The sequence below is a fragment of the Ursus americanus genome, chromosome X, assembly GCF_024610735.1.
Source record: "Ursus americanus isolate L20-20 chromosome X, mUrsAme1.1.p, whole genome shotgun sequence".
Classification (NCBI taxonomy): domain Eukaryota; kingdom Metazoa; phylum Chordata; class Mammalia; order Carnivora; family Ursidae; genus Ursus; species Ursus americanus.
In genome coordinates this window covers 94,588,535-94,613,048 of record NC_142164.1, presented here as the reverse complement: position 1 = coordinate 94,613,048, position 24,514 = coordinate 94,588,535, and the positions used below count along the sequence as shown (strand labels likewise).

The 24,514-nt window shown below is 37.0% G+C and overlaps 1 pseudogene; it reads left to right on the top strand.

Annotated features, from left to right (window-relative positions):
* The first annotated feature begins 8,499 nt into the window (after positions 1 to 8,499).
* LOC148106987 (nucleoside diphosphate kinase D, mitochondrial pseudogene) lies at positions 8,500 to 9,119 on the top strand (annotated as a pseudogene).
* Positions 9,120 to 24,514: the final 15,395 nt, after the last annotated feature.

Here is a 24,514-nt window from a genome sequence, read left to right as displayed (position 1 = left end):
ACAACAACATATATTCTCAAACAGAAAAATATAATCCCAAATGGATTAATTGGTTTTATCTACTATTTAAGGCCAAAATAATACAAATCTTAGAATTTCCGTCAGAAAACAGCAAAGAAATCACTCCTGAGTTCATCATAAAAGGCCAGGTAGGCCCAGTACCAAATTCTGTCAAAGGTATTATAAGAAAAAAACTTACAGTTTTTTATCCTTTATGAGCATACATGCAAATGTCATAAACAAAATATCAACAAAACAAATCCATCAATAAAGAAAAAAAAAGATAAGATATCATAGTAAGCAGAGATTTATTCCAGGAAAAAAGGACTAGTTTAACACTTAAAAATCAATCAATGTAATTATATCATTTACAGAATAACAGATAAAACCAAATGAACATTTTGATGTGCATAAAAAAAGCATATGATACATTTTAATACCTGTTCATGGTAAGAACACTCAAAATTAGAAATAGAGGGAAACTACTTCAGTATGATTGACTGATGATAGCATCTCTGAAAACACACAACTAATATTATACTCAAAGATGAATTTTCCAATATTTTCTCCCTAAGAATGGGAACAAGGCATAAATGTCATTCTCAATATATTTATTTAATATTTTACTGGAGCCTGTAGTTGTCCAATAAAGAAAAAATGTGGCATATATATTACAATGAAAGAAATAAAATGGTCTCTATTCACAAAATTTTTATGTAGAAAACCCAAGGAATCTAGAATACCAAATATTTATTAGTGCTAATAAATGAAAGAATCAAAGTCACAGGACACAGGATCACATGATATAAGAATACAAGATACGGGCATACCCCAGAGATATTGTGGGCTTGGTTCCAGACCACTGCAAGAAAGCAAATATTGGAATAAAGTGAATTGAATGAACTTTTTGGTTTCCCAGTTCATATAAAAGTTATGTTTACACTATAGTATAGTCTATTAAGTGTGCAATATCATTATGTCTAAAAAACAATGCACATGCCTTAATTAAAAAGTACTTTATGGTACAAAGTTCTAACCATCATCTGAGCTTTTAATGAGTTGTAATCTTTTTGCTGGTGGAGGGTCCTGCCTTGATGTTGATGGCTGCTGACTGATCAGTGTGGTAACTGCTGAAGACTGGGCTGGTTTTAGCATTTTACCCACAGTAGAACTTCTTTCACAATTGGAGTCAATCCTCTCAAACCCTGTTACTGCTTTATCAACTAAGTGTATGTAATATTCTAAATCTTTATTGTCATTTCCATAATTTTCTCAGTATCTTCATCAGGAGTAGAAGCCACTCCTCAAGAAGCCTCTTTCTTTGCTTATCCGTGAGAAGCAATTCCTCATCCATTCAAATTTTATCATTTGGTTGCAGCAATTCAGTCCCATCTGCAGGCTCTACTTTTAATTCTAGTTCTCTTCCTGTTTCTACCACATCCATAGTTACTTTCTCCAGCGAGGTCCTGAATCCCTCAAAGTCATCCATGAGGGTTGGAATCAACTTCTTCCAAACTCCTATCAACGTTGGTATTTTGACCTTTGCCCATGAATCATTAATGTTCTTAATGGCAACTAAAATGGTGAATCTTTCCCAGAAAGTTTTCAATTCACTGTGCCCAGATCCATCAGAGGAATGACTAGTGATGGCAGCTATTGCATTACAAACTGTATTTCTTAAATAACAAGGCTTGAAAGTCAAAATTACTCCTTGATCCAGAGACTGCAGAATGGATGTTGTGTTAGCAGGCATGAAAACAACATTCATCTCATTGTACATCTCCATCAGGGCTCTTGGGTGACCAGGTCTATTGTCAATGAGCAGTAACATTTTGTGGTTTGTTTTTTTCCAGAAGCTTTTTTAAAAAATTGTTTTAACAAAATCTATTTTTATTTTATTTTTATTTTATTATTATGTTCACTTAGCCAGCATATGGTACATCATTAGTTTTTGATGTAGTGTTCAAGGATTCATTAGTTGCGTATAACACTCAATGCTCATCACCACATGTGCCCTCCTTAATACCCATCATCCAGTGACCCCATTCCCCCATCCCTCTCCCTTCTGTTACCCTCAGTTTGAATCCTGGAGTCCAGAGTCTCTCATGGTTTATCTGCCTCTCTGATTTCTTCCCCTTCAGTTTTCTCTCCCTTCCTTTGTGGTCCTCTGGGCTATTCCTTATGTTCTACATATGAGTGAAACATATGATTATTGTTTTTATCTGCTTGACTTATTTCATTTAGCATAATCCCCTCCAGTTCCATCCATGTAGATGCAAATGGTGGGTATTTACCCTTTCTGATGGCTGAGTAATATTCCATTGTGTGTATGGACCACATCTTCTTTATCCATTCATCTGTTGAAGGGCATCTCGGCTCCTTCCACAGTTTGGCTATTGTGGACACTGCTGCTATAAACATTGGGATGCACATGTCCCTTCTTTTCACTACATCTGTATCTTTGGGGTAAATACCTAGTAGTGCAATTGCTGGGCCCATGGGGTAGCTCTATTCTTAACATCTTGAGGAACCTCCATACTGTTATCCAGAGTGGCCATACCAGCTTGTAGTCCCATCAACAGTGTAAGAGGGTTCCCCTTTCTCCACATCCTCGCCAACATTTGTTGTTTCCTGTTCTGTTAATTTTTGCCATTCTAACTGGTGTAAGGTGGTATCTCATTGTGGTTTTGATTTGTATTTCCCTGATGGCTAGTGATGTTGAGCATTTTTTCATGTGTCTAACAGATACATAGACCAATGGAACAGAATAGAGACTCCAGAAATGGACCCACAACTCTATGATCAACTAATCTTTGACAAAGCAGGAAAAAATATCCAATAGAAAAAAGACAGTCTCTTCAATAAGTGGTGCTGGGAAAATTGGACAGCTACATATAGAAGAATGAAACTGGATCATTCCCTTATACCATACACAAAGATAAACTCAAAATGGATGAAAGACCTGAATGTGAGACAGGAATCCATCAAAATCCTAGAGGAGAATGCAGGCAGTAACCTCTTTGACCTCAGCCATAGCAACTTCTTACTAGACATGTCACCACAGGCAAGTGAAACAAAGCAAAAATGAACTTTTGGGACTTCATCAAGATAAAAGTCTGCATAGCAAAGGAAACAGTTGACAGAACTAAGAGGCAGCCCACGGAATGGGAGAAGATATTTGCAAATGACATATCAGACAAAGGGCTGGTATCCAAAATCTATAAAGAACTTATCAAACTCAACACTCCAAAAATAAAAAATCCAGTTAAAAAATGGGCAGAAGACACGAACAGACACTTCTCCAAAGAAGACACACAAACAGTTAACAGACATATGAAAAAATGCTCAACATCATTAGCCATCAGGGAAATACAAATCAAAACCACAATGAGATTTAGCATACTTCTTAAGGGCCCTAGGGTATTTAGAATGGTAAATGAACATTGTCTTCAACCTCAAGCCACCAGCTGCATTAGCCCCTAACAAGAATGTCAAACTGTCCTTTGAAACTTTGAAGCCAAGCAATGACTTCTCTCTAGCTATTCTAGATAAATGGCATGTTTTTCCAATAAAAATTCTAAATGGCATCTTCTTCCAGTAAAATGTTTCATCTACACTGAAAATCTGTTGTTTAGTGTAGCCATCTTCAATGATTGTCTTAGCTAGGTCTTCTGGATACCCTGCTGCAGCTTCTCCATCAGCACTGCTGCTTCATCTTGTACTTTGATGTTATGGAAATGGCTTCTTTCCTTAAACTTCATGAACCAACCTCTGCTAGCTTCACACTTTCCTTCTGCAGCCTCCTCACCTCTCTCAGTCTTCATAGAACTGAAGAGAGTCGGGGCCTTGCACTGGATAGGCTTTGGCTTAAGGGAATGTTGTGGCTGGTTTGAGCTTGTATCCAGACCACTGAAACTTTACCCATATCTGAAAGAAGGCTGTTTCACTTTCTTATCATTCGTGTGTTCACTGGAGGAGCACTTTTAATTCTGTTTAAGAACTCTTCCTTTGCATTCATAACTTGGCTAACTGCTTGGCACAAAAGGCCTAGCTTTTGGTCTACCTAGGCTTTTTTTTTTTTTTTTTAAAGATTTTATTTATTTATTCGACAGAGATAGAGACAGCCAGCGAGAGAGGGAACACAAGCAGGGGAGTGGGAGAGGAAGAAGCAGGCTCATAGCAGAGGAGCCTGATGTGGGACTCGATCCCGGAACGCCGGGATCACGCCCTGAGCCGAAGGCAGGCGCTTAACCGCTGTGCCACCCAGGCGCCCCCTACCTAGGCTTTTGACATGCCCTCCTCATGAAGCTTAATCATTTCCAGCCTTTGGTTTAAAGTGAGAGACAAGTGACTCTTCCTTTCACTTGAACATTTAGAGGCCATCGTAGGTTTATTCATTGGCCTCATTTCAATAGGTTGTGTCTCAGGGAACAGGGAGGCCTGAGGAGAAGTGGAGAGATGATGAAACAGCCAGTAGGTGGAGCAGTCAGAACACATACAACATTTACGATCAAATTCTCTGTCTTATACAGGTGCATTTTGCGGCACTCCAAAACAAATGCGATAGTAATATTAAAGATCACCGATGAAAGAGCACCATAATAAATATAATAATAATAATGGAAAAGCTTGAAATATTCTGAGAATTACCAAAATATGACACAAAGACATGAAGTGAGCCAATGCTCTTAGAAAAATGATGCTGACAGACTTGCTCAATGCAGGGCTGCTGCAAACTTCCAATTTGTAAAAAATGCAAAATATGTGAAGCACAATAAAGTGAAGTACAATAAGACAAGGTGTGCGTACGCAGAGATCAATTCCAATAGCAGAAAACGATTTTAAATTTTTAAATGAAATTCTGACAAATAACTCCAAATAATGAAATATTCAGTAATAAATATGAAAAAAAGAAGTGTATCTTCACTGAAAATAGAAAACAATGCTGAGAAAAATTAAAGAAAATCTAAAGAAATGGAGAGTAATACTGTGTTGTGGATTAGAAGGCAGTACTGTGAAGAAATTTATGTCCCTGGGGCACCCGGGTGATGCAGTCAGTTAAGGGTCCTAACTCTTGGTTTCGGCCTGGGTTGTGATCTTGCGGTCATGAGATCAAGCTCAGCGTCGGGCTAAGCGCTCAGTGTGGAGTCACCTTGAGGTTTTCTGTCCCTCTCCCTCTGCCCCTAACACTCTTGTGCACTCTCTCCCTCTCTTTCAGATAGATAAATATGAAAGAAAGAAATTCATTCCCCCTAAGTTTATCCATCACTGTAATACAATTCCCATCAAAAGCCCCACTACCAATTTTTAGCATTTGACAAATTGAATCCTATATTTTTTGGAAAAGCAAAGGACACAGAATAGCCAAAACAATTTTGAAAAAGAAGAATCAAGGTGTAGGATTCTTATTGCTAGTGTTAAGACTAATTTTCAATCTACATCAATTAAAACAGTGTGGCAGCATAACACTAGATAGAACAATGAAACAGAATAGAGAGTACAGAAGTAAACTGCATATACCTTTTTGATATAAATACCAAAAAGATTCAAAGAAAGAAAGTCTTCAACAGTTATTACATATTGCTGGGAAAACTCTAAATAGTTATGGGAAATAATGAACCTTGACCCTACATTAGACTAGAGACAAAAATTAATACAAGATGGATCATGAGGATAATTATAAAAGATAAAAATCTGAAGTTTCTAAAAGAAAAAGAAAAGTATGTTTATGACCAGAAGTTAAGCAAATATTTCTCTTATGGAAAACAAAAATCCCCCAAAATAAAGAAAAAAATCACAAATTCAAATTTATCAAAATTGAAAGCCTACATTCATCAAAGATGTGTTTTATAAGATTTTCTTTTCTTTCCTTTGTTAGCATATTGGTGGTGGTTGCTGTTCTTATTGCTGTTCTTCTTTTATTTTCTTCAGTGTTTGTTTTAGAGAGCTTGCAATATACATTGACAGCTAATCCAAGTCCACTTTCCAATAACTGCATACCCACACTTCATGAATAATGTCATAATAACAAAATAATCCTAATTACTTCTTCCTGTCCCTTGTATCATTACTGTCATTCATTTCACTTATGTATAAGTAGACATAAGTATATATATATATCCATAAGATATATACCCAGGCATATAAAATTGAATACATTGTTGGTGTTATTATTTTAAACAAACTGTTATCTGTTAATTAAGAACAAGAAAAATTTATTTTACCTTCACCTATTCCTTCTTTGATGTTCTTTCTTCCTTTATGTAGATCTGCATTTTTAACCTATATTATTTTCCTTATCACTAAAGAAGTTAGTTTACCATTTCTTGCAAGGCAAGTCTACTTGGCAACAAATTTCCTCAAATTTTATTTGTCCAAGAAAGTGTTTATTACTCCCTCATTCTTGGAGGATAATTTTTCAGAGTCCGGAATTCTAGGTTGGTGTTTATTTTCTCTCAACATTTTAAATATTTCACTCTACTCTCTTCTTGCCTGTATGGTTTCTGAGAAGATGCTGGATGTAATTCTTACTTTTGTCCCTCTATAGGTAAGTTGTTTTTTCCCTCTGGCTTCTGGTAGAATTTTTTCTTTATCTTTGATTTTCAGTAGTTTGAAAATGATTTGCCTAGATAAAGTTTTTGAGCACTTATCTCGCTTGGTGTTCTTGAGCTTCCTGGTTCTGTGATTTGATATCTGATACTAATTTGAGGGAATTCTGTGTCATTATTGTTTCAAATATTTCCTCTGTTCCTTTCTCAATTTCTTAGCCTTATGGCATTCTCATTTGTGTGTATTACACCTTTAATAGTTCTCTCACAGTCCTTGAATATTCTGGATTGTTTTTAGTCTTTGTTCTCTTTGCTTTTCTGTTTTCAAAGTTTCTATTGCTGTACCCTTAATCTCAGACAGTCTTCCCTTAGTTTTGTCCAGTCTACTAATAAGCATATCAAAGACACTCCTCATTTCTGTTACAGTTTTTTTTTTTAAATCTTTACCATTTATTTTTGGTTCTCAGGATTTCCATATCTCTACTTACATTCCCCATCTGTTCTTGCATGCTGTCTACTTTATCCATTAGAGCTCTTAACATATTGGTCATAGTTGTTATACACTTCTGCTCTGATAATTCTGACATCCTGCCACGTCAGGTTCTGATGCTTGCTCTGTCCAGCAAGTTAGGCTCTGGGTAACTAGCTTCCGTAGAAAGCAGGCCTTGTCAAGAAGAACAGAGGGCTCTGGCATATTTCAAAAGCCTTCCTTCCCCCCAACCACCACCAGAAGTAGGAGAGGGAATATTTCTCTGATATTTACCGTGGGAACCTACTCAAGCTCCTGGAGATAAATTTCACAATATTGTGGATCTCCTTTAGGGCTGGGTCCCGCTAGAATTTTAAGTTCTCAGAGTTATCTACACCGAGCTTTTAGCAATTTGTCAATTTCAGTTCAAGTTTTCCTAACCCTGCAGTGGTTCCCATGGTGCTACTGCTTGAGCAACTCAGTTCTGGTAAGCTGTGACTCCCTCTATTTGCCTCTCCTCTGTCTCTTCAGTGTTGGGGGCAGTAATTTGCCCTATGTCTTCCCATCTTTTATGGATCTAAGAGTTGTTAATTTTTCAGTCTGTTCAGTTTTTACTTATTGTTAGGATGGAGTAGTGACTTCCAAGATCTTTACATGCAGAAGAGGAAACCCTCCCCCTGTGTTTATGTAAGTCTAAAAGACAGATAGGGAAAAGCATAACTCTCTTTGTTTAGATTTATTTATTTATTTGAGAGAGAGAGAGATAAGGGGGAGGGGCAGAGGGAGAGAGAGAATCCTCAAGCAGACTCCCCACAGAGCATGGAGCCCAACACAGGGCTCCATTCCCAGGTCCTGGAGATCAAGATCCGCACAGAAATCAAGAATCCAGCACTCAAAAGACTGAGCCACTGAGGCATCCTAAGGGAAAATCGTAACTCTTTATGGTTACAATATTATGGTAGTAGAAAATATTTCTTATTATGCTTAAGTGGTACAACAATTTTAGTTACAACCTACGCTGAGGTGGGGGGATGTTTATAAAAATTTAAGATACTTGGAGTCTTATTTCAAATCTGCTTTTTTCTTTCATTTTTTTAAAGATTTTATTTATTTATTTGAGAAAGAAAGAGCAAGTGCAAGAGAAGGAGTGAAGGAGCAGGAGGATCCGCAGAGGGAGAGGGAGAAGTAGACTCCCCGCTGAGAAGGAAACCTGACATGGGGCTCCATCTGGAGACTCCGGGATGGTAACCTGAGCTGAAGACAGATGTTTAACCTACTGAGCCACCCAGGCACCCCACAAATCTGCTTTTTTCTTAACAATAACAATATTTCACATTACATTAACAAATAATGTCCATTTAAATATCAACCACCTCTAATTATAATGGACTTCAACAGATACCAATACTAAATAACAATGGCAAAATAAAGAAATTTGGTTTAGTTTCATTACCTAAATGAAAGAAAGCATCAAACTCATCTATGTTTTGTCAAATCAAATTAAAACTAGACTGTAGGGGGCTCTGTTGCCCACGTTCATTCTACACTCATCAACAGCCAGTGGGTGGGCCAAGGGCCCTGGTCCGCCTCTTGGGGAGTGCCGCACTGCGGAAACTGCTTGCATGCCCCAACTCCAGAGGGTCCACCTGGCCCCGGGAGTGGACCCTGGTTACAGCAAAACCAGATAGGGTGCAGCAACAGTTCCTTTGGGATGTGATCCGTCACTTGGAGAGAAAGGGCTTCAAGCTGGTGGGAATGAAGATGTTGCAGGCACCAGAGAGAGTCCTTGCCCAGCACTACCATGATCTGAAAAGGAAGCCCTTCTAGGCAGCCCTCATCAGTTACAGGAGCTTTGGCCCCATGGTGGCTATGGACTGGGAAAGCCCCAACGTGGTCTGCTCCTCAAGGACCATGATAGGATGCACCAACTCAGCTGAGGCTGCCCCCAACACCATGAAGGAGGGACTTGGGGGGGGGACTTCAGCATCCACATTAGTGACTCTATGAATGGGGCCCAGAGGGAGATGCAGCTACAGTTCCAGATCAGTGAGTTGGTGGACTAGGTAGACGACGCACACCAGAGCAGCATCAGCCAAGCCTGAGCACTCGGGCTGCCCTCAGCCACCCCAGCAGCCGCCCAGGATCACCTACCTCTGTCAACAACTACCTGAGCCCACACCCACGGTCTGCCCTTCTGTTCCAGACCACCTTCCTGTACATCTTCTGCCCCACCCCAACCCAGAGCATTTGAACAACCAACTTTATGTGCCTTTTAGTATCCTAAGCCAGCAAGAAATAGGAGCAAATCCTTTCTACCAAAGTGCCAACTTTGGGATGTCTCCAAAATTGTGTAGTGTGACCTCCCTTCCTCAAGGTGTGTGTGTGGCGGAGACATTAAAATTCACTGTATTGTGCATGGGGGTGGATCGCTTATTATAGTTTTTGTCATCTCTGAGGTAGGGATGAGGACTTTATGCAAAGTTGTAAGAGTTTGAGAACAGAAATAAAGCTTATCCTCCCGTACACACACACACACACACACGCACGCGCGCGCACATGCACACACAACTAGACTGTAGGAGCTTGGGGTCTGCAGTAAGTACATTAACCTACAATTTCCCTGTCCATGCTTTACACTAAACTTAGATGTCCTTTGAGTTCAGTTATTTTAAAAAGTGGAGAAACTCAGAAGATCTCAAACAGGTGGTGCAGCCTCAGCTGGGGAGTACAGAATGTTTCTTTAGATAATATGTCTCTAAGCATTAGGTAGCAATAACTTTTCTTTTTGTATCACAATTACAAGAGCTTCTTGAACTGGAATTTTCAGAGAAGCCATGCAAATGTACTGTTCCAGAGAAGCTATGGAAGGGAATTACACTGAAGAAATGTTTCATACTATAATGTTTAACATGGGTTGCACATTAGACGTATCATCTTTTCTTTCCCTTTTCTTTCTTCAACAAGGAAAAAAAAATGGACCGTATTTTCCGAGATCTTCTATTCTCTTTCTGATGACTTCAAAAGATGCTAAAGTTAGGATAGCATTCTGAGGATCAACTGTCTTTGAAGTTCAATTATTTAAACAGATTAATGTTTTCTGTCACTAAGATAACAACCCAAAATGAGCCATTTGACTAACTATCATTAACATAATGGTTCTGGAAAACTAATTGGCACACTGCTCAGATTCAAGGGAAAAAAATGCCCTTGAAGGGTTTCTGTGACTTTTTTTTTTCTTCTTTTTCTTTCCTTCTGTTCAGATGATTCACAGAAAGCACCGATGAAATTTAGATTTTGGGAAACATAGGTACATATCATAATTATAGCCTTCCTTACTCACCAGTACTTGAAGAGTAACATTCATTTTTACTGAAACTGTTATATGTTGAAGTAAGATTCATTTCAGATATTATTTTGCAAAATACCTGTTCAAGTATTAAATGTTTTTCTAAAACTAGTGTAATTCCTTACTATAACTACTTTCCAACTACAGTTTTTCTGACATGACCAGGCACAAACCTCTAAGGATTTTACCCCGTAAGAAGCATTGTGTAAATAAGATAAAATTACTTTTGTTATAGAGAAAACATAAAATTTTTCTGGTGAATGCCTATTAACACACACATACAAAAACTACTTTCCTTGATAGACTTAACAACTGATAATGTGTTATTATTTAGTACCTAATTCCAGTAGACAAATTAGGAAAACAAACAAGCCCTTATCTTGTTCTATATCAATATAAATACTTATCCCTAATTTAAATGTAGCTAGAATATTACTCAATCCTCACTATAAATTAAGCTGTACCTTGGAGACAAATACAATCAGATATGTAATTTGCCTCTTAATTAGTGCCACATGTTCAGAAAGAGTTATTTTTAGCTAAACTGTGGAAGGAACCGAGATGCCCTTCAACAGATGACTGGATTAAGAAGATTTGGTCCATATATACAATGGAATATTACTCAGCCATCAGAAAGAACGATTACCCAACATTTGCAGCAACATGGACGGGACTGGAGGAGATTATGCTAAGTGAAATAAGTCAAGCAGACAATTATCATATGGTTTCACTCATTTATGGAACATAAGAAATAGCAGGAAGATCGGTAGAAGAATGAAGGGAAGAATGAAGGGGGGGTAAACAGAAGGGGAAATGAACCATGAGAGACTGTGGACTCTGGGAAACAAACTGAGGGCTTCAGAGGGGAGGGGGGTGGGGGATGGGGATAGGCTGGTGGTGGGTATTAAGGAGGGCACATATTGCATGGTGCACTGGGTGTTATATGCAAATAATGAATCATGGAACACTACATCAAAAACTAAGGATGTACTGTATGGTGACTAACATAATAAAAATTATTATTTAAAAAAACAAGGAAAAAAAGAGTTATTTTTAACTTTTTAAAACAAAACTAGTTTCTCAGACCAAATAATATTATATCTGAACCTAAAAATGTCAAATTCTGTTGGCTTCCACACCCATTGTGTGTACACACATAAACAAACATATTCACAGACTACTTATTTTTATCTAAAGCATTTTTTTTCCAACTTGCAAATATGGAGAACTTTTCAAAAAGAAAAGTAAAATCCTGAGCTGGGAGCTTTAGATTTTTTTCCCTCACTCCCCAACCTCCCCCCAGCCAAACACCCACATTCACCCGATGGTTGTAAACACTAGATAAACTGATTTCATATAAAAATCGATAGCATATCAACCACCCTGAACAACACAAGTAGATCATTTTCTAAGCATTTACTTATCTCCTCAAATCATGTGATAAATAGAGCTTCTGAATGCACACTTAGCAATTTAGGAAAAGCAGAGGGAGAACATCTGGCATCCTTTGATTTCCCTGTGGTAAGAAGGCAGAATAACCCTCTCTAATAAAAAAAAAGTCTATGCCCTCATCCCCAGAACCTGTAAATATGTTTCCTTAATTGGCAAAAAAGATTTTAAAGACTTCAAGGACCTTGAGAAGGGGAGATTATTCTAGATTAATCAAATGGGCCCAGTGTAATCACATGAGCCCTTAAAAGTAGAAGAGAAAGTTTGAAGACTGGGTCAGAGAAATGAGACAATGAAAGCAGGGGAAGAAGAGATTTGAAATGTGACAGACTTGAACTGCTATTACTATCCTGAAAATGAAGAAAGAGGGTCATGAGCCAAGGAATATGGGCAGCCTCTAGAAACTTGGAACGACCTTTATCTGATAATGAACAAGGAAAAGAGGGCCTCAGTCCTACAACCACATGGAATTGAATTCTGCCAACAACCTGAATAAACAGAGAAATTGATTCCCCCTTAGAGTCACCAGGAAGGAATGCAGCCTGACTGACATAGATTTCAACCTGATGAGACCTTCATGAGACATTCGGGCTACAGAACTGTAAGATTATAAATCGTGTTGTTTTAAGTCTATAAGCAAGAGAAAGCTAATACGTTCTCTTTATGAATATTTTCTGCAGCAGACTTTCATTGGAGTGAATTTATTTTAAAATAAGAAAGGACTTGTGAGTTTCTACTAAAGATTTTTAAATAAGTCCTGTGATTTTGAAACATTCTGGAATGATATATCTCTTTAGAAAATGATTTATTTCCTATTTAAACAAACTGAGGGCTTCGGCGGGGGGGGGAATGGGATAGGCTGGTGATGGGTATTAAGGAGGGCACCTATTGCATGGTGCACTGGGTGTTATATGCAAGTAACAAATCATGGAACTTTACATAAAAAAATAAAAATAAAAACAAATGAAATGCCTTTTATCTTATAGTCTACATCATCCTAGATTTGAAACATGGTTTCACATCTCAGGCTTATTTATTGGGATACCCTGCAATTCCAAAAAGTACACAAAATGAACTGCTCCTGTTTCTGTGCCATTTTAACTAGATGCTCTATGTGCAAGACCAAACAGTAATCCTTCAGATTTATTTTTATACTCAGACTTTCCCTTCACAATCTAGACCAAATTAGAGTGGTAATGGCAGTTATTTTTTCATAAGCAACAGGGAGCCTGCAACATTGATTATCAAGTGATTCTCAAATTCCCTGTGCTCACACATTGTTCTCACAAGACTTTGAGCATCATAAAATAACTACAATATTCATTCATCATCAAGGGAAGAATCTACTTTTTCCCCTTAAAAAAATCACGGCCTACCATTTCTTTGTCTGTTTCTGCAACAGTGACTCAGGATGCAAAACAATATGATTTCGAGTCAGTCTAAACAGTCACTTTCTTTTTTGGAAAAAAAATATAAGAAGCAACCCAAGTTAAGAAAAAAAGTAAAAGGATTTCGATTAGCTGTTTTATGCTGCATCATTGATTGAGAACTTGTTCCAACTGAGAATGGGCCTTTTAATATCTTGACTTATGTCAAATAAAAACAGTGAGTATAAATATAATTTTTCTTTTTCTTTTTGAATGTTCATATTACTTTTTTAACTCATATTATTTATATTAATTTTTTAACTAAACTTTTGGTTATCTGGCCTTCTAACTTGAATTAATTTGCCTTTCAGTCTCCTAAAGCACAGAGCTTACTGAATAACAAGCAAAGTGTCCTCAATAGAATCCTTGCCCTCGAAGAGCTATAGTCCAGGAGAAGAAAACCTTGGATTAAAAGACAGCATTTCATGATGATAAAACTCATAGAGAGGTGTTGAACAAACTTAAAATACAGATACAATTAATCCAGGGTACTGTTAATTAAAGAGGACTTCTTGAGAAATCTGGATTGATAGACCATCACTCTAAGCAGAAGAAATAAGAAAAAAAAAAGTAAGAGTCTATGTTGAAAAATCCAGGAGACAATCCAGCACTTTGTTGAAGACCATCAGAGTGCAGCTGTATACATCTGGAGGGCAAAGAGAGCAACCAGAAAGAAAAAAATCTTAGAATACTAAATTGTTTGCACTATATCTGAAAAATAAAATTGGTGTTTCTGAACAATGGAAGAGAGGTAGAAAAGGGATCTAACATTTATTTAGCCAGACACTGATATTTATATATGTTATCCCTTTAAATTCTAACAGCAGTCCAGGAAATAATATTATCTCTATTTTATTGCAAAACAAAACAAGATGCACAGAAATTGAAGTCATGTAAGCAGTAAGTAGCAGGATTTAAACCTGGGACAACCTGATTCCAGTGTATCTGTACTTTTTCTACAATATTGGGAGATTGGACCCTCCCTTAATGCTTACAATATTCTTTGTAGAATAGCATGAAAGATGATTTAAGTTATCCTCCATATAAACTTATTTAACACTGAAATTCTTTTTTCTAATTTTTTTAATGATAATATTTTTTTATTATATTATGTTAGTCACCATACAGTACATCCCTAGTTTTTGATGTAAAGTTCCATGATTCATTACTTGCGTATAACACCCAGTGCACCATGCAATACGTGCCCTCCTTACTACCCATCACCAGCCTATCCCATTAACACTAAAATTCTTAATTCCCTTTCAGCAGTCTCTCTTAAAACCAAGTAACAAATTTTTGTTTTATTTCACGTTGATGCCATTTTTATATGTAACTATTTTAATCATCCTATTTTTATGACACATTGAAACTGTACATGGAAAGACATAGGCATTGCATTGAGATATACTGTATCATTGATACTGACCTTCCATTTTGGAAGATTCCCTTTTTATTAAATATGTTTTCATTAGTGGTGGAGTTTTCCTAATTGGATAGATCTCCAGATCTAATTATTTCATTTAATTATCATACGATAGGAAGTAATGAGCTCCACATCCCCATGAGTTTTCAAATTTGGACTGCATATATAGTTATATTAGAGGTTGGACAAAATAACCACTAAAGCTCTAAGATTCTGATATATACATTATTACACATGAACATGTTTTAAATTCCTAACTAGTTAAAAACTTAAAAATGAAAAAGGGAAATAGTTTTGGGGTGCCTGGGTAGCACAGCGGTTAAGCATCTGCCTTCGGCTCAGGGCGTGATCCCGGCATTATGGGATCGAGCCCCACATCAGGCTCCTCTACTGGGAGCCTGCTTCTTCCTCTCCCACTCCCCCTGCTTGTGTTCCCTCTCTCACTGGCTGTCTCTCTCTGTCAAATAAATAAATAAAATCTTTAAAAAAAAAAGAAAAAGGGAAAATAGTTTTGATCATTCTAAGCTATCAAAGTACCAAAATAAAAACAAAGTGTTTAATAGTCATTACTATTGAAACTATAATAGTTTAGACATTTGTACACACTGTAGCAGAGAATTTAAAATGTGAACTTTCCTGGAAATCTACAGTCTGTACCTTAGGAAAAAATTCATAGCCAATGATACATGAACTCAAAGTCTAGATCTAAAGAGATAAAGAGCTATACAGGCAAAATTTATATATTATGCTATTGATAGCAGCATAACTTGTAATAATTTTTTAAACTGCAGATACAAGTGACCAAAATAAAGGAATGGTCAATATATTTTATCCACAATATAGATACTATATTTTACAGACATAAAAATTGCATTTAAAAATATTTATATTACTTAAGATGATAATATTAGAAAAATACATAAGAAATTCAAGACAATCCATAAGAAAAAGTCAAAAAAATTCTTAAAATATTAATATGAATTCACTCAGAAATGATGGCTTATGAGTGATTTTTAAAGTTTGTTTATAATTTTTGGAGCATTCTACAATGAACAGACATTACTTTTACCTAAGCAAAAAGTTTATTGTCAATTAAGCAAGCTACTTTGACTGTAAGTCTTATAGGAACAAAGAATTTAGTTTATTGATTTGCTTCCTTCTTTCCTATAAGCACTCCTATGATTTCTCTTAATACTCTGAAATTACTACTTATTATTCTCAGTCAATGAAATAATTCAAATTGGGTTCAGAAGCATTCCTTTCCAGTTTTGGTATGATGGTTAATTTTATGTATCAACTTGACTGACCATGGGGCAAGGGAATAGAGAATGAGTAGTGGAGGAAGTTAGTTACAAATTCCAGCTATGACCATGTGACCAGTTACAGACAGAATTGTAATTATTATGAGTATTTCCTATTTACTGTGCTATAAATACATTTGGGTGTATTTGTTTTCTTTTTGCCTTTTGTTTTTTTCTCTTAGTCCCTTATTATGTAACTTAAGATTTATTGATTTTATATCATAGCATTTCAATATTATCACTTTTTCATAATAGTATTTAAGCTATGGGACATCAAGAAGAGTAAACATTCCTCAAGGACTTTACCTCCTCCTCTGGGGAAGGGGTAAGTTTTCAATTGTATGCAGGAGAGTTGTATCATGTTAGGTAGAAGTGTGACCTTGTTTTTGTCTTTGTTTGGAGATTGGGTTACAGTTTAAGGAGATGAATATGGGTGCTAAATTGACAAACAGTGGACTTCCAATGGTTAATTTTTACTTGTCCACTTCAATGGTCACATAATGTGCAGATTAAATATTATTTCTGGGTGCCTCGGAGGGCATTTTGGGATTAGATTAGTATATGAATTAGTGGGTCCCATAAATGACCCTCTCTAATGTAGCTGGGCATTGTCCAATCCTGGAGGGTTTGAACAGAACAAAAGCAGAGGAAAGGGGAATTCCTCCCATTTTTTCTGCCTCATTGAGCTGGGACATCTCATTTCTTATCCCCAACTGCCCCTGCTCCTGCTGGGAATTTATACCATTGGCTCACCTTGTTTTCAAGCCTTCTGACTAAGGCTGAACATTATCAGCTTCCTTGGGTATCCACCTTGCCTACGGCACATTGTGTGTTTTCTTAGCTTCCATAGTCACATGAGTAAATTCCTTATATCCTACTGGTTCTGTTGTCTCTGGATTAAACATGACTAATATGCTTGGCTTCCAGGTAATATAATTTTTTATTTGCATGTCATTTTAAAAGTCATCTTTCCAATTTTAATATACATACAACAAATTTTACCAATTGCAAGTGTCCAATTTGATGTTTTGTCAAAATGTATGTCATTTTATTTGTGCTTGCCATGTTTTATGTGCCAAGTTTAAAGTTAGGGTGTGAATAACAAACTCCCCCATCATCACACATACAACATTGGAGCCCTCAAAATCCCAGATTAGAAAGAATTTCTGTTTCTTCATCTCTTCTACTCACTTCTCAACTTCCTTGAAATGTTTAAGAATCCTACTGGGGTTCCCAATATTGTTAAAAGTGCAAATCCTGTTTTTTCCTTAGTCATCACTATGGATGTAACTTGATAAACCCACTCTCCACATTGAAGTTGAAGATCTCCAGATGCCATCAGAAGTTAGTTACGTTGAAAGGAACCAGTGTTGTGTAGCAGCCTGAAAACCTGGGAGCCTATTCTAAGTCTAAGTGGCATAGATAGCCAGTAATATTTCCCCAGAAGTAGCTTAACCACATTATAGTTAACAAAAGAGATCTGTGATATTCAGTTGTTTTGAGGTTCTATGATGTCAGCCCCCATCTAAATGGTATCATCATAACCAGCCTCCAACTCTCACAAAATGTGTCTGAATGGTCAAGCACTGAGGGCTGGTAAGACAAACTGGAAAGTTAGAAGCCAAAGTTAGAAACCAGAAGTCATCATGAAAATAGAAGATTCTTTGGAATTCCAGAAATATTTAGGAAAGGTTGGGGCTTACACAGAGTATTGAACGGGAATTGAAGCAATTTTACTGAGATAGCAAGAGGGAAACTTGAAAAATGGGCCCTTTAGCAGCCTGACAATTTGTGAAAAGGCCTGGAGCAGAGGTTATATAAGTATTTTGCTGAGACTTTCAAAAATAAAAACAGGGAGATTGAAAGTATAACATACAATAAGATTGAAGCAAAAAAAATGGTTAGAAACTTTAAAGAGATATATAGTTTGCATAGAAAAATCTCTAAAAAGAACTGGATTCAGCACAATAGGACAAAGTCACAAGGTTTCCTGAGTATACAAGGTACATATTAGGAGAAAAAAAGCAAGTTTGGGGGGGTAGATTATGACCAATAAAACATAATTATTTTTGAAGCTGAAACCTTAAAGAAATTTTATTTGGAAAGATTTTTATTATAAAAATATGGTTTAATGCAGTATCTTTGAGAGCCCCTTAAACTCCTATTTTCTGAAACTTTGAACCTCTCCAGACATCACATTGTAATCTATGCCACTTTTCAGGAATAAGCCTAAATTTCTTCTTCAATAAACTGGGAATAATAATGTTTGCAGCATAGGAATTTTATGAGGATTAAGAGCTTTAATGCATATAAAAGTCCTTAACACAGTACCTGAGAGATTAAGTGCTACAGAAATGAACGTGATCCTCTGCTGTTGTTAATCTTTTTGTTATTATTATTAGTGATCTGCTTTAGCAGTACAAGTCTCCTTAGAAATTTACATTAGGATGTTCGTTATCTATGGGTGGTGTCAGGGAGGAAGACCTTTCTCTGCCCTTGGAGGTCCTTCTAGCGGATTTTAGAATCAAATTGACGAGAGAGATTAACAGGAGAAAATAAAATTTAATAGAAGTACATACAGGGAATCCACACAGACAAGAAAATGCCAAAGACAATGAGGCAACATGAAGCTCATATGCACTAAGGAGAGAGGTAGGGGACTGAGAACACAAACTGGAGGAAGGCCATTAGCAGGAAGGTGAAAGGAGATGTTTATAAAACAAAGAATTGCCCTATTGTACAAATAAGTCACTTAGGTAAAAGGATGCCTCTTTTAACTGTGTTAATAGCTCTATTCCTGATGCAAGAAGGCAGTTGAGAAGGAGGTAAAGAGCTTTTCCTTTTTTTTTTTTAAGATTTTATTTATTTATTTGACAGAGAGAGACAGCCAGTGAGAGAGGGAACACAAGCAGGGGGAGTGGGAGAGAAAGAAGCAGGCTCCCAGCAGGAGAGCCTGACATGGGGCTCGATCCCAGAACTCCAGGATCACGCCCTGAGCCGAAGGCAGACGCTTAATGACTGAGCCACTCAGGCGCCCCATAAAGAGCTTTTCCTGAATCTGTTTGGTTTTGATTACTTTTAACTCAAAAGTAATATTCATGCCAAAGTGGCCCATCTTGGGGCAGTCTGCCCTTGGCTCCTACAGTGGGAAAGAGTTAAATTAAAGGACCAGGCAAAGCACTGCCTGAGGCAACAAATGGAAATCACCTCTCTCCCTCCCTCCTTTGTCTTCTACACTTCTACCAAGATCAGATCTCTGGATCTCATGGTGGTATCCTAGAATGTTAGATCTGGCACGAAATTTAAAAAGAATCTAGGACAAGGGCAACACCTTAGTAATCAGGAAACCCGCCCCAGAGTGTCTGAGTGGCTGGTCTAATGTCAGTTAGCAGATTTGGGAGAAAGGGAAAAAAATCCCAATGTTATGAGTGGACTTTCATAACTGTTCAACCACATGACAAGATAAAAGTACTAGAATTCAAGGAGACCTGTAGCTTTGAGGAAATATGGGTGCCTACAAATTAGGTTGTAGCCTCCAGGTGCCTTACTTTCTTGACACAAAAAGTTCTCATTCCCATACCTGAAGCTACAAAGAACAGGAAATCCTATATATAAAATCAATCTTTCCAACACTTTATAAATCATTGCCCTCTCTTCTCTCTACTTTCTGTTTTTTTCCAAGTTGTCAGGCATACATTGACATCAGTACTCAAGTAATGCTCCGTTATATATAAAGAATATCTTTATCTCAATTTTCAAGAGGCTGATTACTATAACACTTTTTGTTAAAAGAAAATATTGGAACACATTTCCATCTTCAGTCTTACTCTGCTGATAATTGGCTAAATTATTTGAATCAGATGAGCTTTTAAAAATATTTTAAAATAAGTATTAACATTTTTAAAAACTCAATGTACTACTAGTTAATAAGAATTACAAATGTATATTGGGGTGCCTGGGTGGCTCAGTTGGTTAAGTGTCTGCCTTCAGCTCAAGTCATGATCCCAGGTTCCTGGTATGGAGTCCTACATCGGCCTCCCTGCTCAGTGGGGAATATGCTTCTCTGCTTCTCCCTCTGCTCCTCCCCCCATGTTTTCACGTGCACATGCGCTCTCTCTCTCTCTCTCACAAAAATAAATAAAATCCTAAAAAAAAGAATTACAAATGTATAAACTATTTGATGTTTTAAAATAATCCATTTTCCTCCTGCATTGCATGTTCCTGATGTTAATTTTTATGAAGTCACAGAGTGATCTCTCACGACATTTTAACTTGACTTGCTTAGCAGGGAAGAAGTGACAAAGAGGCTTTCCAAAAGCTTTGTTTCTATAGAAACAGTTTCTCCCACTTCAGACCCAAGATAAATGGAGAATATAAGAGGTATTAATATTTATATTCATAAATCCCAAGTTTAATGTTTCTCCTTCCACTCACTCTTCTTCCAGTGATTTTAGGGCATATGGGCTATGAAATGCACTTGCCTCAAACCCAAGCCTGAAGGCTTAAGAGGGCAATAATTCACTGAATGGAGAAAAGAGCCTGATGAAAATATGGCATATGAATAAATGACATTTTAAAATATATGTATTTAAACTTTATATTGTATCGGTATAGAGTATTTTTAATACTGACAATTGACTACTGAGAATGAGACCTTAGAATGTGATTTGGCTTACCAAGATCTCAGAAGAGACTTTGGAACAGTGTTCCTGAAAACCCGCTTCCCAAATAATGCTGCAGATAACAAAGGTAACTGGATGCGTCATCATATGTAGTAAGTGGTTATAAGAGTTTTGGAAATAATGGTAATGGTAGTGGCAGTGAACCAGAGCCCAGATCATTAAAATTTTTCATATATGTTAACCTCAAAATATTGAAAAGGACAGAGTAAAAATACAAATCATTGAGGTAGATGCATGAACCAATGCTCACATGCACGCATGCATACACACGTACACACACACACACACACGATCATAAAACCAAAATCTTTTTCAGATCTTTCCACACCTTAGTATGAGGAACCAAAATCAATATATACAGAGATATCAACAAATTAATAATATGGAATCTTAATATAATAACTTTTATCTACAATTTTCCAAGACAGATATATGTTCTCTTTAAGGAGAGAATGTAGGGATGGGAAAACTTCCCTTCTTCCATTCTGGGTTCTTTGACTGGTCTGATAATTAAATTGACATAAGACAGATTAACAGGAGAAAAACAAATTTCATACATGTGCCTGAACGACATGAAACCCAGAGGCAGTCAAGTAATTGAGGTTTATATGCCAGTCTGAATTAAGGAGTGGGATAGGGACCTGGGACTTTAAACGGGAGAAGGGCAACTCACGGATGTTTGGTAATCAAATGCTTGCCATGACATACAGATAAGTCTTTCGGATAAAAAATTATCTCTGGTAGTAGCTCTTGTCTTGGTATAAGCCCTCTATCTACATTCTTATAGGCAGTTAAGGGAGAGGTAAAGAGCTTTTCCCTAGTCTGCTGGGTCTTAATTGCCTTCAGCTCAAAACAATCCCCGTGCCCAAGTGGCACATTTGGGGACAGCATATGCTGCTCTCCCTCAAGAGTGTAGTATTTACTTTTTACCTTCCACCAGCTCTTTCTTGGCAAATAAAACATAACAAAGATTATATCCTCACTGCATTTTCAATGTAGCCTAACTGCTGTAAAGAAGAAAGAGTCAATAACTTAGCGAAATCACAATTTATTGTTCAATGAAACAACAGCCCAATAGGTATAATTATGGGCAGGTGACTCAGGGATCCAGGTCTCACAACGTATCTAGTGTGAAAGTGATATGTGACACCTATGCTCTCGTTCTTTTGCTGAAATACATGGCCCTACTAGTCGCAAGTGGCTGGGGGTTATGGTCTAGCTGTATGCCCAGGAAGACTAGGAGAACCAGGTATTGGTCTACCCAGTCTTTTCATAAAGGAAATAGAGTTCATTCATAATGTAAATAAACTTTTGCAGTTAATTTTTCTTTAGTTGTCATTTAAGGCTCATGAAAGTAGAAAACATATTTTATATTCAGAGCAATGTGACAAAGGGTGGTTGTCAGACATTAACATTTTTCCCTAAAATACTTGCATGGCAAGATATGAAGCTCAACTTCTGAAATTATGAAATCCTACTTATGTGACAGTCAGAGTATAAGCCTGGACATTTGGAACTGAATTAAGTAATTGGTCTTTAATTTAGTTTTAAAAAGTCAAAACAAAACAACATATGAAATAATGTTTGGAAATACTGGCTCTCTTGTCCAACAGATCCAGCTCCCTACTTTCTGGCTGCCCTTCACATGTTACACAGCATGTCACACATGCTTGTCCAGCTTCATTCAGCTTACACTATTTCACACAAAACATTACAAGAATTTCCTTCTTTTCTGACTACGCAAGGCCTTCCCATTCTCCGGAAATACTTTGCTCCTCTTTTGTAGCAGCATTATCCGGCAATGAGGCCCTCCGCACGTTTAATGGCTCAAACAATGCTGCTGCTTTAGAACTAACGGTTGGGTGTGGAGGGATGCTACCTCTTCTTTGTCCGCTGAGCTGATAAGGCTACCTCTGCTTGGGTGAGATTGTTGACATTTCCACAGTATTTCTTACTTTTCATCAAAGGTTCAGGGGGAGTCTGCCACTCTGACAAATACCAACATACAGGATAAGAAATGAGTGGCGCTTTTTTCTGTTAGGCTGTATGCACGAACACTGGCTGCATGCCTCATACTGGTTCCATGACATCTTTTCATCTGCTCATGTTCACTGGGATATCCCATGAAGCCCTACTGGAGGCTTTCTGTTTAGGACCAGCTTTAGGAATAAAAAGAATAATTTATGATTTTTGACCTCTTAGAAGATTATTTTTCATTATTGTCTCTCAATTTTAAATTCACAAAATACATTCAACATTTTCTTGGACCCACATTAATCTAGTGTTTAAACCAATTCCCCAAATCCAAAAGTATGCATGGTCCTCAGAAGTGTTGAAGTAGACACGTGAGGTAAAACAAAAACAACAATAACAACACAATTGTTTGCCTGACACCTTCGATGAGTACAGAAGTACCTGGTGTAGCACTCACTTGATTCATACTCATGTCTAGTATACTTGAAACAATTATCTTGACATCAACAGAAGTGCTCACTGTCCCTACTTGACTCCCTCCAACTACTGTGGGTTTGTTCATTGAATTCTCCTCTACTTTTCCCTCCAGATGAGGTAGAAGCTGAGACATGGCAACATTGCCTGGCACTGAGTGTACTGTATTAAGAGTCTAAATTTGAAAGGGTTCACTTTGAAGATATCCTCTGAACTAATGAGTAGTATTCCACTTCAGCATGTAAACCTTAGTTTGTAAATAAATTACGTCTTTTTTTTCAGACGTATGATCTACGGAAAATTCAGTAATCTTTGTTTTCTCCCTGTGAATCCCTGTGGTAGACAGCAGTTCCTCATCTTCAAGGATCTTATCAATATATAGGATAAATGCTTGCCTGTAACATCAAGTCCAGCAAAGCTCTCAAAGGCCTTTATGCAGACTTTGCTTCAAGAATTTCAAAAAGGATTAAGAATTCTGGTTGTTTGTGTTTCCTTTCATTTTAAGTTCACTTTAGATGTTAATACCAGGCTGGTATATTAAGTCCAGATCATGAAGAAGGTTCAGAAGGTAGAAGATACGTTTGGCAAAAATTTTGTAATATCCACTCAAGCATAAAAACCAGCAAAAAATTATATATCATAGTAAGTGAAAATAAGGCAGAACACCGTCTGTTTTTATAGATATTGCATGCATGTGCAGACACATTTAAATATGGTAGTCAGAAAAGGCTTATCTGAAGAGGTTGTTGTGATCTCATGTTTGAATTAGGAGCAACATATGCATAGTGCTGGGCAAGCAGTATATTTCAAGCAGACGGAATGGTAAGTATAAAAATATTGACATGGAAGAGGACTTGCCATGTTCAGGAATAAATGTAAGTAATGCGCTTGAGGCATATTGAACAAGAAGAGAATGGCATGAAAAGTTTTGGGGGATGTATGCTGGAACCAGGTAAATTATGAAATATTTTATACTTCATTCTGAGTTAAATGAGAAGCCATTCAATGTTTGATTAAGGGAATGTCATATCCGATATTTATTTCAAACATCACTATATGGAGAATTAATGGACTTTGAGCAAGTGTAGAAACAGGAATGTTATTTTAGTATTCCAAGTATTAGATAATGACATCCAGAACAAGCGAGTTTTCAGTGAAGATGGAGAGACTTGGATGGATTTGAAATACATTTTGGAGATAAAATTCATGAGACTTGATGATAAATGTGTGAGGCAAGAAGTAAGGAATGAGGACAAATGAAGGATAATCCCTAATATTTTTTTATTTTTTGGGTTTTGTTTTGTTCTTGTATCTTGCATTGAGTTAAATTTTGGTGCAGGTTAATATTATTTTGGAAAATAAGAAAGATGTTTTGGGAGAAATGGGTATCCAGTGTTCTGTTTAAGCACCTTTGGTATCAC